The 21,797-nt window shown below is 44.3% G+C and overlaps 1 long non-coding RNA gene across 2 annotated transcripts in view; it reads left to right on the top strand.

Moving 5' to 3' along the window:
- The window catches only part of LOC115285578, a 31,927-nt gene extending 24,145 nt beyond the window's left edge, over positions 1-7,782 (top strand). The window contains exons 4-5 of one of the 2 annotated variants that reach the window (XR_003905596.1): positions 1,433-1,605; positions 7,745-7,782. This is a non-coding gene — a long non-coding RNA (uncharacterized LOC115285578). Of the gene's footprint in view, positions 1-1,432; positions 1,606-2,170; positions 2,257-7,744 lie in introns of those variants that run through there. The other variant, XR_003905593.1, reaches the window with a different exon arrangement.
- Positions 7,783-21,797: the final 14,015 nt, after the last annotated feature.

Below are 21,797 nucleotides of genomic sequence, written 5' to 3'. Positions count from 1 at the left end.
TCTCATTGTGTCTAGGGAAATGGGGTTATGGGTGGCCAGGTGTGTGTCATGGGCCCACTCCTGACATCAGGAGGGAGGTTACACTTTCAGATAGTAGAGTCGGAAACTAGAATCACTTTCCTGGAACCACATTACTATGCTTTTCCTAGTCCTGGCATTTCTTAATGCAACAGGTGGCCCCTGACTGCCGGCAGGAGCTGGGCTGGTGACAGCTCTCATCTTTGGCTGAGTGAGGCTACCTTGGTGACACTGCCCTGAGCTGTTTGGCTAATAAGCTACCCCTCTTTGTGCAGGAAAACTGTCTTGCACTAATGAGCCCTTTGTATTAAAGAATTCTAGAATTGGGGGTGCCTGGGTCACTCAGTTGATTGAGCATCTGACCTGATTTTAGCTCAGGCCATGATCTCACAGTTGGTGAAATTGAGCCCTGCTTCAGGCTCTGTGCTGACAGTGCAGAGTCTGGTTGGAATTCTCTCTCTCTGGCCCTCCTGTGTGTGCACTCTCTCTCCCTCAAAATAAATAAAATAAACATTAAAAAAAAAAAGAACTACAGAATCAGAATCACATGTTAGGAACTCGATGATACATGGTGATGGGCTAGTGGGATTTTTTTGGGTTTTGTTTTTGTTCCCACATTTATTCAAGAACTCATACAAAACATTTCAGGTAAACAAGTTTTAATCCGGTCTCCTTCCTCTTCTTCATTGTGGTTAATGTGGTTAATGTATTTGGTAACTCTCTTTCTTGTTAGTAACTACGTGCAACCAAGCATGTTGATTATTCAAATATTTGTGTGTGTGTGTGTGTGTGTGTGTGTGTGTGTGAGATGCCTCAATTACTTTTTAGAAAAAGTCATCTCAGGAGTTAAGGTGATCTTGCTCTTGCACTTTTCAACATATACAACTGCTTCGCCAAGATTCTCAGCTTTTCCATTCACTTTGATTCTTTCCCTATAAAGTTGTTCCAAATTGGCAGCATCCATGATTCCGTCTTCTACAGGGTGGATGCAGTCAAGGGTGAACTTCAGAACCTGCTTCTTTTTTTGGCCCCCCAACAAGTTTTTTTCACCGGTGCCATTGAGGCAGGGGAGGCAGAAAAGGATCAATGGCATTTCCATTCCTCAGGCAATGCGTGAGGGTAGTGGCCAACTCTCTCTGCAGCCCCCTGGTGGCTAATGGCTTCTGACTGTCATTGAGTGATGTAAGATGGAAGCAGGGTCTGTGGAGTCCCGTAGACCGAGCTCCACCCCAGTTCTACCACTTACTGGCTGAGTCACCTGCTAGACTTTTCTAGTCCCACCGTCCTCAGCTGTACAATGGGCCAACACTCCCACCTCTCCGAGATTCTGAGATCGTCTATGAGATCACCTATGTAGAGCACCTGCATATAGTAAATGCTCTAAAATGCTTCTTTCCTTTCTCCTCCTCTGTAGACTTCGGCCTGCTTTTAGCAAAATTGGAAGGTGCTGGATTTCTTTCAGCTTGGCAATAGATGGCTCCCCCTGTAGGAACAATTTGGAATGCTGAAAAGAACACCCAAGTCATGTATTTGAAACCATCTAAATAAATTTCCTTTAAAATAGAAGACATCACACATGATAATTTGGTAAGCAAACTAAGCTAATTATAATTCAATCTTTATGTTTCCGGACAAAATGACTTTAGATCTGAAGGGATAGTAAAAAGAAATATTGGAAAAAAATTCCATTCACTTCACCCTAGCCTTACAAGATCCAAATTCTATTTTCACTCTGAAGTTTCAAAACATCTGTGCATTTCTCTTTTCTGCTGGATGAACTACCAGTAGGGTGTAAATGCCTCACTAAATGCTAAGTCATAGGACTCTGTGTACCCCATCCCAAGTTAGTAGGAACAAAGAACATAGAGCCTTTCTAGAACAGTGCTATTTGCATAAATATTTTGAGGAAAGTACTTTGAGAACAGACTGTATTTCTAAAGAGTTCTTAGTAATGATAATTCATCTCAGCCTGAGCAAGAATGGAGATTTGTACTCTAAAATAAATGGATAATGTATCCAAGCAACCTGGGGTTTAAAGCTTTTTATTAGTCTTCCTCTGCACTTGGCATATCTAAGAGGAGAAACCCAAACATCATTAAATAGTTTGTGTGCATAAAGTGTGAAGTCTAAGAGACCTTCATTTCTATTGCAGCTGAGAATATCTTTGTCTGCAGTGCTGGTTGGCATATGCAAGATGAAATATACACTTAAATTATGGCTTGACAAGTTTTATGTACCCAAGGAAGATCTTAATTCTCCTTGATTTTTTTTTTTGCTGTTTCAATTAGTTTACTTATAAAGTGAGTATGCTATATTTATGCAACTATGTTGAATTTATGAAATTTATTTCTCCTTTTATTTATCGCCGTACTTCAAAAGAAAATGTACAAAGAATGCATACAATTAGCTTCATCATTTATTTAACTGGCCAAGAGCCAATAAGGGAAATTAGTTTATCGGGGTTATCTAGGATTCTTTACTGCCTTACTTTTCTTTTTCTTTGATTTTTTATTGTTTATTTATTTTTGAGACAGGAGAGACAGAGCATCAGCAGGGGAGGGGCAGAGAGAGAGAGGGAGACAAAGAGGGAGAGGAAAATACAGAATCAGAAAGCAGGCTCCATGCCCCAGGCTCTGAGCTATTAGTACAGAGCCTGGTGCAGAGTTCAAACTCACAAGCTGTGAGATCATGACCTGAGCTGAAGTCAGACACTTAACCAACTGAGCCATCCAGATGCCCCATTATTTTCTTACTTTCAACTGGGGTTGATTTCTCTTCCTAAGCAAAGATGTCCTTTCTTCCTGAATTGAAGACCATTAAGAAGATTAAATGAGATAACATGTTGTCAATATTGGCATAAAGCAAGTTTTCAGTAAACATTGCTTTTCTTTTCAGCCCCTTCCTATAATGGGTCGTCATGCCTTCCCAAAACTGCTGACTTTGCAGAATGAGTAGTTCTCAAATTTCAGAGCATATCAGAATCTGCCCAGAAATTTGTGAAATACACCACCACCTGATGCCCACTGCAAAAGCACAGAATCAGAATTTTCAGGACTGTGTCTCATAACTATATCTATATACTTGATGGACACCAAGTACCAAAACTGCGGACCATAAGCTTCGTTTAAGTCAGAGCTGACGCCAATTTCTGGGTTGATTTTGTCTCCCAAGTATTGAATGAATTCTGTATCAATTACAAAGAGAAATTGGGAGCTAGAAAAGAACTTGGAGAGTACTTGTTCTAACTTCATCTTTTGCAGCTGACACTGAATGCCAGAGAGGCTAAGTGACTTGCTAGGGACACCCAGCCAGTTGCTCTTCGTGGTGTGGCTGTCCCACACCAGGTCTGGCTTTGAGTATTAAGTCCTCCTTGGCTTTATGTGGTCGAAACACTTAACTTTGGGATCAGATTTTCCTACTTTTTTTGCTCCTGGATAGATGTCTCCATCCTGAATATGTCACCCTGATCCTGTACTTTTAGGCGGTACTTTGTATAAAAATAGCTTCCCAGTTCTAATGGCTGGCTATTTCTCACCTTTATTACCTGATATAATTACCCCTTGCCCAGTCTTCTGTGTGGTTCATGTGATTCATGGCTGTCATTCGCTGCAAGCCGGAGTGCACTTTGGAAGGAGTATTATGAGCAAGGTCATTGATCAGGTGCTGTACAACCTTATTTGATTATTTTAATGTCTCAGGATCATGAGAGAGTTGGTAGAGACATTTTGAAAAGATTGTTTCTTTTTATAGCTTCCAGGCAAGTTGGCTTTTGGGAGTATAAAGCTGTCCCATTTTTCAAATAGAGGAACAGAATTTTTAAACACTCACCCACCTATTTAAGAATTGTACTATGTGTGCTCTGGATGAAAGACCATCATATATGATCAAAAGTGATGTTTTTGAAGTTTCATTTCCAAAACTGAATGAGTAGCTCAGGATTAGGTATAACCCATGTGTCTCTCTCAGTGATCTGAATTGATCTATCCTTCCTGTAACTCACATAATTGTTACTGGAGATTAGTCCCTCGCAGCCTGTCCCTTAGTGATTTCTGAGTCATCCTCAGGATGTACGTCGCATGCTTCGTCACCTGTTTTTCCCGCTGTGACCTTGTCTGTGGCTGACCCTCACGGGGGTCTCTTCTGTCAGTCAAGGTGGCCTTCTATTGCTCACTGATGATATCATCGCCCCTATGAGCAGGCGAAAGGAACTTTGCTGACACTCCTGTCTCTTCATTCCTTATGCCTCTATTTTAAGGATAGTTTCCTGGCAATTTGATAATAATGAAAGGAATGTACAATATAGCAGAGAAAGACTCAGTTTCCCTAGTAGTACTCGGTGTCCCTGCCTAACCCCAGGTCTCCCTACTCTGGGCAGCTTACTCTCTCCTGGAGGTTCTAAAGGCTTCATGTTTTGTGCCAACTGTCTCCCATCCCCAGAGAGAACTCGAGCTTCTTCCTCACTTCTGCCTTTAGCCTACTTGCTGCAGATGGTTATTCTACTGCACGAATGATTAAGAGTTGGAAATGCTCATTTCTTACTGTGGCAATTGTATGGGAGAAAATGGTCTGGCCCTACGGCATCAAGAACATAATCCCATCATGGCCTCACATTAGTACATTTCTCAACAGCTGGGTTATTCAATCTCAAATAAAAGCATGTATGAAATATCAAAAAACCCAGTCCAGGTTGAGTTGTTCCCAGCTCAACCCAGATAATTCCATCTCTTTTCATCAGACGTTCGTAAATGGGTAGGGTGAGAGGTCTAATCTTCCCTGCAGTGTCTGGTGACACAAAGAAGCACTTCTCTTTGCAGCACTACCCAGAGTGTAGACATAAATGTGCCTTCTCTGTGAAAGCTGCACTTTGGGGCTTCCTCCAGTGCACGGATATTTGAGTGTCCTCTCCTCCCTCATCCCTCCATGCACACTTTTCTCGAAAGCTGAAGGCCTGAATGGGCAAGGAAGCCCTGTGGGGAAGTCCCTAGGGGGCAGCCTCCTGGAACACAGCGCAAGGCAGGAAAGGGCAGCGGGGGCGCCTCGGTGCCTCAGCCGGTTAAGCGTCTAGCTCTCCATCTCAGCTCGGATCACGATCTCACCGGGTCGTGAGTTCGGGCCACATTGGGCTCTGCCCTGGTAGTGGGGAGTCTGCTTGGGATTTTCTCTCCCCCCCCCCCCCCCGCCCCTCCACAACTCATGCTTTCTTTCTCTCTCTCAAAATAAATAAGTAAACTAAAAAAAAGAGAGAAAAGGGCAGGGGGTGAATTTGGAGGGCCATGTGGAGAATAATCAGCGCAGTGCCTGAGGAAGAGTATTTAGGGAAATTCTGGTCCCCAATGGGAATTCTTTTTTTTTAATGGTTTATTGTCAAGTTGGTTGCCATAAAACACCCAGTGCTCTTCCCCACAAGTGTCTTCCTCCATTACCACCACCTTCCCCCTCCCTCTTCAGCCCTCAGTTTGTTCTCAGTATGCAAGAGTCTCTCATGGTTTGCCTCCTTCCCTCTCCCTTTCTTTCCCCTCCATTGGGAATTCTTGAATGTTACCACTCAACCAAGATCTTGGATTTTTATTAAAGATAGGATTCATAACTATAAACTGGTTATATCTGTGTGTGTTTGTCTCTGTGTGTGTATGTCTGTGTCCTTCTGTGTGGCCGTGTGTTGGTATGTTTGTGTGTGTATGTATGTCTTTGTGTTTATGTGGGTGCATATGTGTGTCTCTATGTGTATCTATGTTTGTCTACATGTGTATCCATGTATATACATCTGTGTGTATGTGTATGTGTATGTCTCTGTATGTATTGTATGTGTCCCTAGATGGCTGTGTATATATGGTTGTGTGTGTGTGTGTGTGTGTGTGTGTGTGTGTTTCTCCCTGAAAGCAGGATCTTGGGCTAGGGCAGAAAAGAAGGGAACTTCAGAGGTGGAGGGCCCAGAACTCACATTCTGTGATGGTCCTAAGTCCACAAAGCAGTGCATACCCAAAGCTGGCCTGCCCAGGCACCATGGGGGCTGACCGGCACCCCGAGAAGGATCTTGGGAGATGGAATGCTTATGATTTTGATTATGCAAGGCATGTTTTGGTGTGTCACAATAGGATCATCTTTCTAAGAAAAACCATCAGGCCAGGACTGCCCCTAATATTTGAGGGACTCATGCAATAGAGTAAATAAAAGCCTACATACCGTATCTCGAAGTGTTCTGAAAGTATGAATCAAGCTATATTGCAGCCTAGCTCTTGTGCCGAACATGGTCACATGGGATTGTCCTTGCAACGTGGAGGCTAAAGGAGCCATACCCACCCCCTGCTTTCAAGTGGCAGCCCAGGCTGTGGGTTCAGACTTTGTGAGTGAATTTGCCTGCCTGAACTAGGGACAGACGTGATGTGGACATGCTTCCTGGGGAGCTCTCAGCTGTCAGGGCCTCCACCATTAGACCAGAAGGATTCTTGTCAAATTGCTCTGGGGAATGCAACCTACCAGTCTCTGTGCCCACTCCTTTGGAGATTCACAGTTCATATTCTAGTGTAGAGTAAAGGTTATGATAGATCATATGACAAGAAACTCGGCTTTACATTGTTTAACTCAGCATTTCCCAGATGGAGCACTTTTTGGGGAAGCCTTCTTTTTTTTTCTTAAGTGTTAAGTGTTAGTAATATCCTAGGGCATTAGGCTCTCACCTTAAGGAGCTACGTTTTTTGAGAAGGGTTTTTTTTTTTCTTTTTGAGGTTGGGCTTCAGCCATTTTCTCTTCTTCCTGCGTTTAGGCCAACGTGTAGTAGTACTATAGGCTTGGGGCTTTCCCACTCAGTACTGCTCCTTAGTATTGAGATTTTACTGACCCCTTCCCTCCAGTCTCTCCCTCAGCTGACCTGTAACATGTTGTTCACTCTTTAATTCAGAGAAGGTGCCACTGAACCTTAGGCTTTCTCATCAGAAGTTCAGGCCTGTTGTGCTACCTATGGAGATCCCATGTAGCCACAGTCTGTTCAATTCTAAATTTCCTGTTTTTCTAATCACTGCGCAGTGAATGGTTACAGAATTTTCCCTCTAGAGCCCTTGAGTTCTAGGACTTCACAGGGCAATCCTATGATAGTGAGTCCGTAGTTTAATTCCAATTCCTGCCCCAAACTAGGGAAGCGTTTTTGGACCTTAGGTGCAGAGGACCGAATGAATCATACTCTTCAGTTTGTAGCACATAATTATTCCTGGTTCATACAAGGCCCCTCTCTAATTCAGCTATTCATTTATCTGGAGCCAATTTATCATCGGGCACAGGAAGCCTGGTGCTTTAGGGCTTGTCATTAAAAATCTGACTTATTTATTTATTCACATTTATTCATTTTTGAGCAACAGAGACAGAATGTAAGCGGGGGAGAAACAGAGAGGGGGGAGACACGGAACCTGAACCAGGCTCCAAGCTCTGAGCTGTCAACACAGAGCCTGACGCAGGGCTCAAACCCACGAACCAGGAGATCATGACCTGAGCTGAAGTTGGATCCTTAACTGACTGAGCCATACAGGTGCCCCTAAAAATATGATTTTTCATTTTCTTATGGGGAAAAGGAGCCACAAATGCAAAAGGGCCGAGGGCCTGTGGAAATCAGAAGGTAGCCCTGCACTTATGTACTTTCTTTATCATATATCTTAGTCCTATTGTCTCCAGTAAGTTACACTTTAGATGTGTATATTTATTTTTTTATAGCTTATTTCTTTTTATTTTGAGACAGAGAGAGAGAGAGAGAGCGAGAGAGAGCGAGCACAGGAGGGGAGAAACAGAGAGAAAAGGAAAGAGAGAGAATCTGAAGCAGGCTCCACACTACATGTGCACTGTCCAACCTGGGGCTTGAACTCACAATCTGCGAGATCATGACCTGAGCTAAAACCAGCTCAAGTGACTGAGCCCCGCGGGTGCCCTGTGTATATCTCTTTCTATTTCGTGTTTTTGAAAACTGTGCATTATAGCCTTGTGTAATATATTTTTTATTTAAGTGATGTTGTTTTATTCTGTTTCCTGAATTTTTCACTGAGCACTATGTTTTTAAGGTCAACCTAAGCTGCTGTAAGTATGTCCAAATCATTGCTTCTACTCGTTGCAAAATAATAATCCGTTATGCTCACACATTTTCCCATTCATTCTCCCAGTGATGCAGGCCCAAGACCCCCAGCTCCTGTCACCACTATGCTGCAGTGACCTACACTGTCTTCTCATGGACCTGGTGGGAATGTCCCCGGCTCAGCTGTGAATTTCTTTTTTTTTAAATTTTTAATGTTTATTGATTATTGAGGCAGAAACAGAGCATGAGAGGAAGAGGGGCAGAGAGAGAGGGAGACACAGAATCTGAAGCAGGCTCCAGGCTCTGAGCTGTCAGCACAGAGCCTGCCACGAGGCTTGAACCCATGAACGTGAGATCATGACCTGAGCCGAGGTTGGATGCTTAACCAACTGAGCTACCCAGGCGCCCCATCAGCTGTGAATTTCTGAGTCAGAGGACACATGCATACTTAATTTGGCTAATAAAACCAAAAGGCTCTCTGGAAGAAATGCTGTTTTCATATTTTTAATTTTGGGGCTTAGTCACATCAGGGTTTGTTATCAGTTATGTGACAGAATAAATCAGGTAGTTCTATTTTATCTGCCAGAGCGCTGTATATTGCACTGGAATTAATTGTCCTTTGAGAGTGTGAGAGTGTGGGAAGCATGACTCCTTGGCGTTAAAGCCCATGTATACAGCCAATTCTCTGAAAACATTTTCAATTTCTTCCTCGGGTATTGGGTCTAATAAATTTCAATGGATTTTTTTATCTGATGTTGGCACCTCAGCAGGAATAACTAGGTCCATGTGACACCAGGATGTGTATTTCTATTTTTATTACTTTGTAACTTGCTGTAATACCTGGAGGAAGATGCTCTGTGCACAGTGGATTCCTCCAAATACACAGGGTAGGATTTTATTCTCTGTGTCTCACGTAAGATTGCCTGGTCAGTAAATGGGTTTTAGTTTTTTTTTCTCATGATCTCTAATTTTTGCTTTTAAGTAGATAGTGATGTCATATGCTTTTTAGCTTTTATACATTATATATATAATTATAATATATAATAATATAATTATATGTTATGTTACATATATATGTTGCATATATATATCTCCTCAAGGATTTTTCCCTCCTGAGGAAGTCAAGGCTGGCAAATTACTACTTATAAATCATGTGATACTTTTGGAGTCTGAATCATCCTAACTACCCAGAGAGCATTTTTTTCTTCCTTAATAATAGTCATTCCAAAATTGTACTTGTATCACAAAACTGTCCTTTCCTGAATCCTGCTTCAGGAATGACTAGTTCAGGGAGTGTGGGCCCCATTCCTGACTAATCTCTGCACTTGAGATTGACATGTTTCCAAAAAGGAAGTCATCAGTAAAAATGAATTAAAAGGTTTTCATGTCTCAAGTTCTTGGCAAGTTACATTATACAGATACACTCCATTTTATTTTATTATTATTTTTTATTATAGTTTATTGTCAACTTGGTTTCCATACAACACCCAGGGCTCATCCCAAACAAATGCCCTCCTCCATGCCCATTGCCCATTTCTCCCTCTCCCCCACCCCCATCAACCCTCAGTTTGTTCTCAGTATTTAAGAGTCTCTTATGGTTTGCCTCTCTCCCTCTCCTTAACTATTTTTCCCCTTCCCCTCCCCTATAGTCCTCTGTTAAGTTTCTTCTGTTCCACATATGAGTGAAAACATATGGTATCTGTCCTTCTCCGCCTGACTGATTTCGCTTAGCATGACACCCTCGAGTTCCATCCATGTTGCTACAAATGGTCAGATTTCATTCTTTCTCATTGCCATGTAATACTCCATTGTGTATATAAACCACATCTTCTTGATCCATTCATCAATTGATGGACATTTAGGCTCTTTCCATGATTTGGCTATTGTTGAAAGTGCTGCTATGAAGATACACTACATTTTAAATAAACCCACAATAGGTAGGTTAAAATTTCTAGAATTATGTAAGAGGAGACTCACATGTCTTCCCAAAGAGTTTTCTATTAGATCTATCCATAAATGATACCTCCATCCCACCCAAGAAATATACCACTAATTTTGCTAGTCATTGAAAGAATGAGATATGACTATTATAACTTATTTTGTTGGAATATAACTGTTATAAAAAAGAAAAGATATGACAATTGGATACTAGGATCGAAGTGACTCAGAGGCCCAAGTTTCTTCTTTTTCTCTGACATTTTCCAATAGTCATCTAAAATCCTAGGTGTTTAAAGGAAGTTTCCAGAAGAAAATCCCGATATACAAACAACATTGTGGACTTCGTATCATTCATTCTGGGGAAGAAAGCACAAAGTCTAGTTTCCAATCTTAATTTGTCGTACTTGAGTAGCTTATGGGGTCTTCCGGTTATCTGTGGGCGGTTGGTGCTTTAATCTATTAATGGATTCAGCAAGCACTTAGTGACATTTACTCTATTCCAGGGATACAGTGGTGAAGAAGTTCAACCGCGAAAAACGGTCCCTGCCCTCCTTAGGCTTGCATTCTAATGGAGGAAATAGACCATGAGCAAAGTAACAAGGGCTGTTCTAATTCTGTAGGGCTGCTGTGTGGGGTGTGGAATGTGATGGGGGAGGGAGGAGGGACAGGTAGTGGCTGTGATAGCAGGCAGATGACCACGACAGAGGGGCAGCGGCTTGGATAAGAGTGGTGGCTGCGGAGATGGAGAGAAATGGGCAGATCTGAGACTTAATGTGAAGTGGAGCTTCAGATCTCAAACAAATGATGGCAGGCTACCTAGGCTAGACTCTGGAAGCAGACTCTGAGGTGGAGTTTTGGGGGCAGGACTTGCCTGAGGGGTGCTCTTGAAAGCCCATGAAAAGTGAGGAGCATAGAGGTGCCTGCGTGGCTCAGTCGGCTGGGCTTCCGACTTTGGCTCAGGTCATGATCTCATAGTCTGTGGGTTCGAGCTCCGCGTTGGGCTCTGTGCTGACAGCTCAGAGCCTGAGCCTGCTTCAGATTCAGTGTCTCCCTCTCTCCCTCTGCCCCTTCCCCACTTATCCTCTGATTCTCGCTCAAAAATGAATAAATGTTAAAAAAAAAAACTTTTTTTTAAAAAGCGAGGAGCATAGGATAGGGCACACAGAGAAGCGGAGCTACACTCACAGCAATGGCCTCAGACAAGTGCCCAGGGAGACCCAAGGCTGAGACGGTCATTGTGATATGTCCCCAGCTGAAGCAGGGATGGCATAGGTCTTGTTCTCCTGGTGGACCAGATATTGGAAGGGGACCACTGCTGAAGGGAGGACATGACCTTGGGCACAGCTGCTCCCTACACAGGAGGGCAATTCCCGCATAGGACTCCGCTGGGAAGGTCCTGGGCCGGCACTCTCTGTGACTGGGGAAATGCACCCAGATCCTAACTTGGGTATTTGGATGGAGCATCATACGGTCCATTAGAGCCCTCATAGCCCTCACTTCCAGCGAAATGGATATTGTGCTGTGTTTTATCCCAGGCTGATGACATGCTATGCTCAGATTTTAGGGTCTCAAGCTTTTTTTCCCAAGATTTTATTTTTAAGTAATCTTTACACTCCATGTGGGGCTCAAACTTGCAACCCCAAGAACAAGTCACATGCTCCACCGATCTAGCCAGCCAGGTGCCCCTCGATTCTCAAATTTGAGTGAGCATCAGCATCATCTGAGAAGTGCAGACTCCTAGACCCAGCACCCCCAGAGAGTGGTTCAGGGGTCTGTGGTGTGACCTGGGAACCTCCACTTCAATGAGTATCTAGGTTATGCTGATGCAGGAGCCCGCAGACAACGCTGTGATGGGAGAATCCTGAGAAGCTGCCCAGATGTCCTGCTCTTGGGGACACACCCCGCGGGATCCCAGGATTGTGAATGAGGTGGATCTGACTCCTGTTATTACATTAGATTATGCCACACTATTGATTATCCCAGTGGGCTGGACCTGATCACACGAACCCTTTAGAAGTGGAGAGTTTTCTCAGGCTGGTGCAGGGGAGGAAGTCGGAGGTCAGAAGCACAAGACGGGTTGTGGGGGTGGTGCTGTTTTGAGGATGAAACAGTAGCAGGGAGTATGGACAGCTCCTAGGTAGTGAGAGGGGCCCCCAGCTGACCGCACTGACACAGGGACTTCCCCGTCCCGCAATGGCAAGAGCCCTACTCCACCAAAGACAAGAAGGACCTTGGAGAAATATTTTCCTCATGTCAGGCCAGCTGACACCTTGATTACAGTCATGTGGTACCCACAGCAGAGATCCCAGCCCAGACACGCTGAGCTAATAGATGGGTGCTGTTTTAGGCTACTGAGCTGGTGGTATTCGTTGTGCAGCAATAGAAAAGCAACCCCAGGGGCACCTGGGCGGCTCAGTCACTTGGGCGTCCGACTTTGGCTCAGGTTATAATCTCGCGGTTCATGGGTTCAAGCCCCGCATCGGGCTCTGTGCTGACAGCGCGGAGCCTGAAGCCTGCTTTGGTTTCTGTGCCTTCCTCTCACTCTCTGCCCCTCCCCCACTCGTACTTTGTTTCTCTCTCTCTCTAAAAAAATAAATTTTAAAATTTATAAAAGAAAAAAGAAAAGTAAACCCAAACCATTGCATTAAGCACATCCTAGAGACCGAACAGAAAAAATAAGAGAGCTGTGATTCTGCTACTGGTTGGTCTAGAGGAACGTGTGGAGAGAAAGAGAACCTCCCCTTAGGTTCCTCCTGGTAAACTGGAGGTGATACGCTCAGCCTGCCTCCCTCATGGGATTTTTGGGGACTCCAAATCCGGTGTGGGGACTCCACACTAGACACGAAGGACTGACACGTTACAACAATATGAGCTCCAGGGATTTTAGAAGATTCCTCATAGGGATTCCTCTACATTTGAATATATAGTTTTTGAATGAAACATTTGTGTTTATTCCCGAAAGATACACAGAAAGTGCTTCCCCTGAGACGGAAGCAAATTACAGAGCACCAAGCTGCAACACACTGTGGTACCCTCGTGAGTTTAGATTCATTGCACTCTGAGCTGTGATTCCTCTTCCCGGCGCTTTAGAGGGCTAGTTCAGGAGCCTCTTAGTGGAGGCTGGGGGGATGGGCAACCGGGAGTGGAGGCGGGGTATTAGGCCGGATTCAGCCAGGAAAACAGAAGCCACATGGCTATCACAACGGAGAGAATTTAATAGAATCAGGGGGGGACGGGGGCTGAAGGAGCAAACAGGACACATGGCCTTAAACACAAAACTACAGGAGGTAGTGCAACTGCCCCCCCCCCGCCTTTGCTGGAACAAAAGGAAGAGGTTGGGATTACCTGAACCCAGAAATTCAGAGGACAGGCCTCTTGGAGCTGGGATGTAGATCTCTGAGTTAGAATTCATGTCCCCGTGGTACTGGCACCACTGAGGGGGGTGACATGAGGCTGTTTCCAGACATCTTATTGGAAAACAAGGGCGTCTAAGACACGCCAGCCTCGGGGCAAAAGGCGGCTGGTGGTTTTGCAGGCTCGCTAGTACCCTCTAATGGCAGAGCCAGGCGAGCAAGCAGGCAAAGGAAAACTCGTGTTTGCACAGTCCAGCCTCCATCCCCGCTTACGAAAAGGCGGGTTTGGAACCAAGAAGCAGTGACTTCATAGCCAGCACGGGTGGTTTCCACTGCGGGCCAGGGAAGCCCACGCTCCTCTGAACGTCTGGAAGACAGTGGCTGGGGGTGGGGACGTGAGAAGGCTGGCTTATTATCACCTGTCCTTTTGCCCTAAGCAGAGATCCATGGTCCAAGGTCATGGGAAAAGTACGGACCTCACTTGCAACAGAACCCCTGGGATGGAGAGAGAGGCGTGGGCCGTGGAGCTCGAAGGCACCCGTTAGCGCGTGCTCACCTGAATGATGTTCCCCAGCAGAGCTGGGCGGATGGATCAGACTTCTGCTTCTCCAGCAAGGGTGTTTGTCCCCTGGAAAGATCCAGAAGAATGTCAGGACGTGCATGAAGCTACAGGATAAGCCTGGGGCCATGTCAACTCTACTAGAGCGTTTTTAGGGAAAATCATTTTCATATGGAAAAAAGTGTATTATGGAATGAAATGCAAAATCTACTTTTTAGATCTAAAAAAAAATCTAAAAAGAGTGGGATTGGCCGCTTCCACTACTCCCCATTCTTCTAGAGCACTTCTCATCATGATCTGTTAGCTGAGGGCTTTTTTTTTTAATGTTTATTTTTGAGAGAGAGAGAGAGAGAGAGAGAGAGAGAGAATGGGGGAGGGGCAGAGAGACAGGGAGACAGAAGACCCGGACCAGGTTCTGTGCTGCCAGCACAGAGTCCTAAGTGGGGCTTGAACTCATGGACTGGAGATCATGACCTGAGCCAAAGTCAGACAGTCAATGGACTGGGCCACCCAGTCACCCCCATTACCTGACTTTTTTAATGCTCAAGAAGAGGACTTTTTGTCTGGAGAGTTCTCTTTACAGGGTTTTTTGTTTTGTTTTGTGTTTTTATTTGAAATTCCAACTATTTAAAAGTCATAAATATTAAAACTTCATTTTCTTAAGCCTTTATGTTAAAAAATCTTGTTAGATTTTTTATAAACCTGATAAAACAAAATCAGGTTAATGTTACATTAATTCATTTTGAACAGATTAATTTCCTCCAAACATTGGTCACACTTACAAATTTAATTAAATTCCCTTAAACATTTTAAACTCTATTTATATATGTAATATACTTAATTTTCTTAAGTGCTTCAAGTGTCTAGCAAGGCAAATTTATGACCTAGCAAGCAAAACCTTTCTAGGCATTTGGATAACTCTTGTGCATTCAATAAATTAAATTTGTAAACATAGTTATCTTTTGTTCTCTTAAATATTTCAGTACTGGCTAAATATTTCTTCAAGTTTTCTTTTGCTTTTCAACTTAAAATTACAAATCAAAAACAATTACACCTTTCAAATCTGCCATATTTTTGAAACTTTTCTAAAACATTTTTGTAATGTTTATTATTTTATTTTGAAGGGAGGGAGAGAGAGAGAGAGGGAGAGAAAGGGAGAGAGAGGGAGAGGGAGAGAGAATCCAAAGCAGGCTCTGAGCTGTCAGCACAGAGCCTGACGTGGGGCTTGAACCCATGAACTGTGAGATCATGACCTGAGCTGAAGTTAGATGGTTAACCGACTGAGCCACCCAGGTGCCCCACAATACTTTTCAAAATCACCTACAGATCATCTTAGGGATTGCAAAACTGATTCCTAAAGTTAGAATATAAAGCTGTTGTCTCTGGCTTTGATTTGTTCTTCATCTGTATTCAATTCCAATCTTTTCTGGGAATAAAAAGCATTTACCCAATTACCAGGAGCAATTCATGCCTAGGCCCAGATGACGGAATTAACCATTCCTGACCACAGCATTGAAGTTCAAAGCAGCGTGCAGACCTGTGGGCCCCAAGCTCCATGTCACAGATGATGATGTTGGATCCTTGCTATAACATTTGTGAAGATGGAGTTTTGCATCTCCCTTTTGGGTTACATTTAACTGATTTATGTTCTAGCTGGTTCATTTCTCTATTCTTTCCTTTTCTCCTCTTGTCTGGTAGTTTCGTGCCTACCCTTGTCTGGTCCCCATTTAAGGACCTCTTCACTTCTGATCTTCTGGCTCTTCAGAAGAGCATTAGACTCTTGCTAGTAGCAGGATGGCAGATGGGGAGACAGGTGGGAGAAGGCCTTCAATTGCTTCCGCTGGCTGTAACCCCAGGTGCGGAAAATAGATGCTCAGTGCAAAGGAACCAGTGCCTGCTCTGGAGGAGCGAGGAGAAGCCCAGGTCAGCAGCGCCCCTCCCCCCCTCATTTCCCTCTTGTCGTTGCCCGGGAAGGGATGTAAAATTTGTGCTAACCAGGCAGGAGGCTTGTGCTCTAAAAATGCCTCTTGACATCCCTCCTCCCAAAAGGGGTTTTGAGCTTAGGGTGTGGCCTCATTTGGGTTTGAATCTTGCCTTCACAACTTAAAAAAAGCATGACTATAGGGAAAATATATCAGATCCTATTCTCTTAACCTGATTATTTTATCATCTATCTATCTACCTATCATCTATTTATTTTTTTTTTAATTTTTTAAAAATGTTTTATTTATTTTTGATACAGAGAGTCAGAACATGAGAGGGGGAGGGGCAGAGAGAGAAGGAGACACAGAAGTGGAAGCAAGCTCCAGGCTCTGGCTAGCTGTCAGCACAGAGCCTGACGTGGGCTCGAACCCACAAATGTGATATCTGACCTGAGCCGAAGTCGGAGGCTTAACTGACTGAGCCACCCAGGCGCCCCGATTTATTATTTTTTAATGTATATTTATTTTTTAGAGAGATAGAGTGAGAGCAGGGAAGGGACAGAGAGAGAGAGAGACAGACAGACAGACAGACAGACAGAATCCAAAGCAGGTTCCAGGCATTGAGCTGTCAGTACTGAGCCTGACATGGGGCTCGAACTCAGAAACCAGGAGATGGTGACCTGAGCTGAAGTCAGGCGCGCAACTGACTGAGCTACCCAGGAGTGCCTATTATTTAGTTTTCTTGACAGAGAGAGAGAGAAGGAGAGAGTACACACATGGGAAGGGCAAAGGCAGAGGGAGAGAGAGAATCTCAAGCAGGCTCCACACTAGGCATGGAGCTCCCATGGGCCTCCATCGCATGACTATGAGATCATGACCTGAGCTGAGGGGCGCCTGGGTGGCTCAGTCGGATGAGCATCCAGCTTTGGCTCAGGTCATGATCTCATGGTTCGTGGGTTCAAGCCCCGCATCGAGCTTTGTGCTGACAGCTAGCTCAGAGCCTGGAGCCTGCTTCTGATTCTGTGTCTCCCTCTCTCTCTAATTTCCCCTGCTCACACTGTCTCTCTTTGTCTCTCAAAAAAACAAACAAACAAAAAACATGACCTGAGCTGAAATCAAGAGCATATGCTCAACCGACTGAGTCACCCAGGTGCCCCTATTTTCTCAACTTTAAAGCACCCAACTCATGGGATTATTGTTATAATTAGTTGAAGCTATGTACATAAAGGAGACAGCATTGTGCCCGGTACAGAGTTAACTATAAATCACCAAGTTATTGCTTCATTTTTATCATCTATATCTACCTTGCTCAGTGTGCTCTATCCAGCACCTAGCCCAGGGCTTGGCACCAAGACTTGAATGACTTCCAAACCATGATAATATTTGGGTTACTGTTCCTGAGTTTCTAGAACTGTCGATATTGGATGTTACTTGTGCCTGAATGCTATGTTTGAGGGCCATATACAGAGCACCGGTGTTATGTCAGTGTGATGTAATTGTTTTACATAATGCATGTTTATGTTGTTGGACATAAGGGTAAAGCCATAGTCATGTGATGAGGAGTGAGGTCATGCACAAAGCATAAGATAATTCATTGTGTCAGCAACTAAGGCAAGGGACCTTGGTCCCAGAATTGGGTAAGAGAAGTGTAGGAGGGTAACAGAACAGGGATCTTTATTTCTTTTGTTTTTTTTAATGTTTGTTTTTGAGAGAGAGGGAGAGAGGAGGGGCAGAGAGAGAGAGGGAGACAGATGATCTGAAGCAGACTCTGTGCTGTCAGCAGAGAGCCTGATGTGAGGCTTGAACCTAGAACCCACAAACCCTGAGATCATGACCTGGGCCAAAGTCAGATGCTTAACCGACTGAGCCACTCAGGTGCCCTGGGATCTTTCCTTCTCTTGGACGTGGTCACTGAGATGTCAAGATGATTAGAGAAAGACTTTGAGAAGGCTGTCTTTAAGTGACTCCCTCCATGTGGCCACTTTCTCTCTGAGTCCCTGCCCTATCTCGTTCGAACTGTCTTCTAAGATAGTTATCCTTTGACTCCAAAGGGCTAGGGCCTCTTCTTTCTCTTGTGAGCTTCTTTCTCTTTCTCTTCTTTCTAACCTGTGACCAGGGATTCTCAGCTTCATCACTAGTGGGATTTTGGTTTGGATAATTCTTTGTTGCTGGGGGCTGCTGTGGGCGTTGCAGGAGAGTTAGCAGCATCATACTTGCAGGCACGGAAAGCAGGGAGAAATCGAATGCTCTCCTTACTGGATGGCAATAACACCTCCCCAGGTGTGACAATAAAAAATGTCTCCAGACTTTGCCAAGTGTCCCCTGGGGAAGCCTGTTTGAGAACAATAGAACTAGACTGTTTTCTTATGTTTTTCTGTACTTACTTCCTTAGTTTGCCCGTTGGCATTTTGTAAGGTCTTCCTGAAAATTCCATCCTGGCTCAGCTGTGCTAAGGGTAAGGAAACATTTCTTGGATGCGCACAAAACAGGTTCTGAAAGGTGGAGCAAGCAGACCTGGGAAGCCACGGGGACTGACGGTGGCAGTAGACATCAAAGCAAAAGAATCGTAAGAGGAAATGAAACTCCACAGTATGGCACCTGGAGATCCAAAGATTCAAATTTCAAAAGTTCAACACCTTAAGAAAAGATGGTGGTTTTGCTTATATTGTTTTTCCCATGAATTTTTGGTTCCCCCCTCCAACTATAAGGCAGGTGCACATTTAAGGAGTTGTGAATAAATGTTATGTCATTTTATTGAGGCCTAATTAGAGCTGAGTTTTATAGTTTTTAACTGAGAAGGGAAAATACAAAGGGTAAAAGTTTAATACGGCTGAAAGCCCAAGAAATAAATTTTCAAAGCACTTTATGGCCTTTCCAGCCATATTAGAAATTAAGAGGGGATGACGGTGCCATTTCCTGATGGCCAAGCATCTGGAAATGTTTTTTCCCTTGTTTCCATGGACACCGTGGCTGACTCACAAGGGACCCTCCCTCTTTGCATCTTTTACATGGAGTGCTAGTTGCACCTTGTTGGCACAGGTAACATTTATGGATCTTTCAATTCCCAACAGTTTCTTTTTCTTGTCGTTTGAAACATTCCACCCAGACCCCGAAGTGCAAGCCAATGGAACACAATGGAGTGGCTTGGAAAGCAGGTACAAAGTGCAGGAAAAGTTTTAATACAGATATCTCTGGACAAATGACAACTCAATCTATAATGTGCTCGGGCTAATTTGCATGTTTAGACTTGAGATACTGTGGAACAGGTGGAGGATAGTTTGCATGTTAGATTGATTTCAAGAAACAGTACGTAATGATGCAAGGGACTGGACTAGACCCTGGGGAGGGGAGGGGAGGATCAGTCAGGCAAGATTGCTGTCAGGAAGGTATGCATTTTGTAAGGGAGTGAAGTCTAGCTTGGATGTAACTATGATATACTTTAATACCCTGCAGGGGTGCCTGGGTGGCTCAGTTGGTTAAGCGTCTGACTTCGGCTCAGGTCATGATCTCACGGTTCTTGGGTTCGAGCCCTGCATCAGGCTCTGTGCTGACAGCTCAGAGCCTGGAGCCTGCTTCAGATTCTGTGTCTCCCTCTCTCTCTGCCCCTCCCCTACTCATGCTCTGTTTCTCTCTGTCTCAATAATAAATAAAAATACAAAAAAATTTAAATAATACCCTGCAGATGGCCAAAGGCTGTGGGAAAGAAGAGGAGAGAGACACTATTCGTGGTCAGAAAGACATGGGGAGGCCTCGTGAATGAGAGAGCTGAGTCCTGAAGCTGTGTATTATTTTGATCGGTGGAGGTGGCCAGTGGTAGCAGGGCACTGTACTTGGAAGGGATAGACTGGTATGAGCAAAGGAACAAAGATGGGAAGGAGAAGGCCATGTTCTGGGATTTAAGCATGGTTGGGGTCTAAGATATGTTAACGTAGTACTTTTTATCCACTAAAGACAGTGGTGGAAGATAAAGCTGGAAGGGCACACTTATGTGTTCAGTAAATAAATACCCACCAGATGAATATGTCAAAGGTAGGTTGTGGTCACATCGAAGAGGCACTGAACGCCAGAACCAAAGAGCTAAGCAGTTTGGACTTCCCGTTATGAGCAATAGGGGGCAGTGGGCATTGGACAGTTTTGAGCAGGGGAGTAACATCAGATTTGTATCTGACGCAGATTAAATTAGCAAATGAATTTGCATGGGCAACCGTAGCGGTTCCAAAATACCATAAGTGCACTAGTGGTGGTGCACAGGGTGATTTTAGGTGGGCTGTGCAGGGCCGGTGCTCAGGTGGTAAGAATGACAGAGCTTTGCTGCTCATTCAGGGCCCCCTGCTGCTCTGCATTGTTAGATGGTCCTTACATAACCCCCAGATACACGGACGTGAAAAATATTAATGTTTATATTCAACTGTCTATTTAAAACTAGTGTATAATATAAAATCTTCTCTTAATATACATTTACTTAAGAGGAAGCGTGAGTTGTATTAAGAAAAAGTTAAATACCAGAACAGGTGGATAAGCGAGCCTCCCGGAGATGACGTGGGGTTTGGGAAACACTGGACGAGTACCAGAGGTTAGAGGAAGATGGCAGTGAATGGTCACTGAGCCACCATCTCTGCAGTCCGAGGGGTGGTGGCTCATCCGTGACCTGTGCCATGACAGGTTTGCGGTAGTGAGCCCGTGCAACATGTTAGGTTTTTATCTTTATTGTGCATGAAGAGCGCTATGCCAGTTAAAGTTAAAGAGATTTTAGGCATCCAGGAGCCACATGGGGGAAAACTTGGGGGACCAGAGGAATCCTAAAATATCAGGCTAGGCTTTTTCTGTGTGGGAGGGCAAATGTTAAGATCCTGTTGCTGAGAATTTGTGGCAGAGGGAGGTAGCTGGAAGGAATTGTCTTCAGTCTCTTTTCTCCAGGGGTAACTGCTCACCCAGGGGCCAGCCCAGCCCAGCTGTAATTGGGGGTTGTGCTTGCCTGTGCGCACACACCAACACTCTCTCTTTATTTAGCTGTTTATTTTTGAGAGAGAGAGAGAGAGAGAGAGAGAGAGAGAGAGGCAAAAAGTGTGAGCATGGGAGGGGCAGAGAGGGAGAGGAGATACAACACAGAATCTGAAGCAAGCTCTAAAGCCCAATGCAGGGGCTCAAACTCACGGACCACGAGATCATGACCTGAGCCGAAGTCAGATGCTTAACTGACTGAGTCACCCAGGCGCTCACAGAATTTTGTATCCCTAAAGACCTAACAGATCAAGAAGTAGCTCAGTTAAAAACAGACAGATATGTGAATGACTCTCTACAGGCTTTAGGGATGGTTTCTCAACAGGAAAGAAGAAAGTCTCCTTAATTTTAGTTTAAATATTATCATTACAGGGGCATCTGGGTGGCTCAGTCAGTTGAGTGTCAACTTTGGCTCAGGTCATGATCTCACTGTGGGTTCGAGCTCTGCATCAGGCTCTATGCTGACAGCTGAGAGCCTGGAGCTTGCTTGGAATTCTGTGTCTCCCTCTCTCTCTGCTCCTCCCCTACTTGCACTCTATCTTTCTCTCAGAAATAAAAACATTAAAAAATAGTCTTAGGAAAATAAAGTGTTAACATTACAATTGGCTAGATAATTCCTGCTGTTTGGGGGTTTGATAAAGGGAAAGGTGGTGAAGGCCTTAGGGGGTGTGGGCGGCGTGGTGGAGACAGACCTCTTTGCCTGGGTATTAAAGTTCTTGTTGTCAAGGATAGTTATTTAAAAAGCAGAGTTGTATTGAGATATACTTTACACACCATAAAATCCACCCTCTTAACATGTACAATCCAGCGAGGTGTTTTTTGTCATTGCTGTTGTTCTTGATATAGTCACCAAATAACACAACCAACAATACTCGTTCCAAAACATTTTCACCACCCAAAAGGAACCCCATTCCCATTAGCAGTTACTCCCCACTTCCTCCCCTTCCCCCCCC

This window comes from Suricata suricatta, chromosome 1, assembly GCF_006229205.1.
Source record: "Suricata suricatta isolate VVHF042 chromosome 1, meerkat_22Aug2017_6uvM2_HiC, whole genome shotgun sequence".
In the NCBI taxonomy this organism is placed as follows: Eukaryota; Metazoa; Chordata; class Mammalia; order Carnivora; family Herpestidae; genus Suricata; species Suricata suricatta.
The sequence above is the reverse complement of the archived record's forward strand: the minus strand, read 5'-3'. Positions and strand labels throughout refer to the sequence as shown.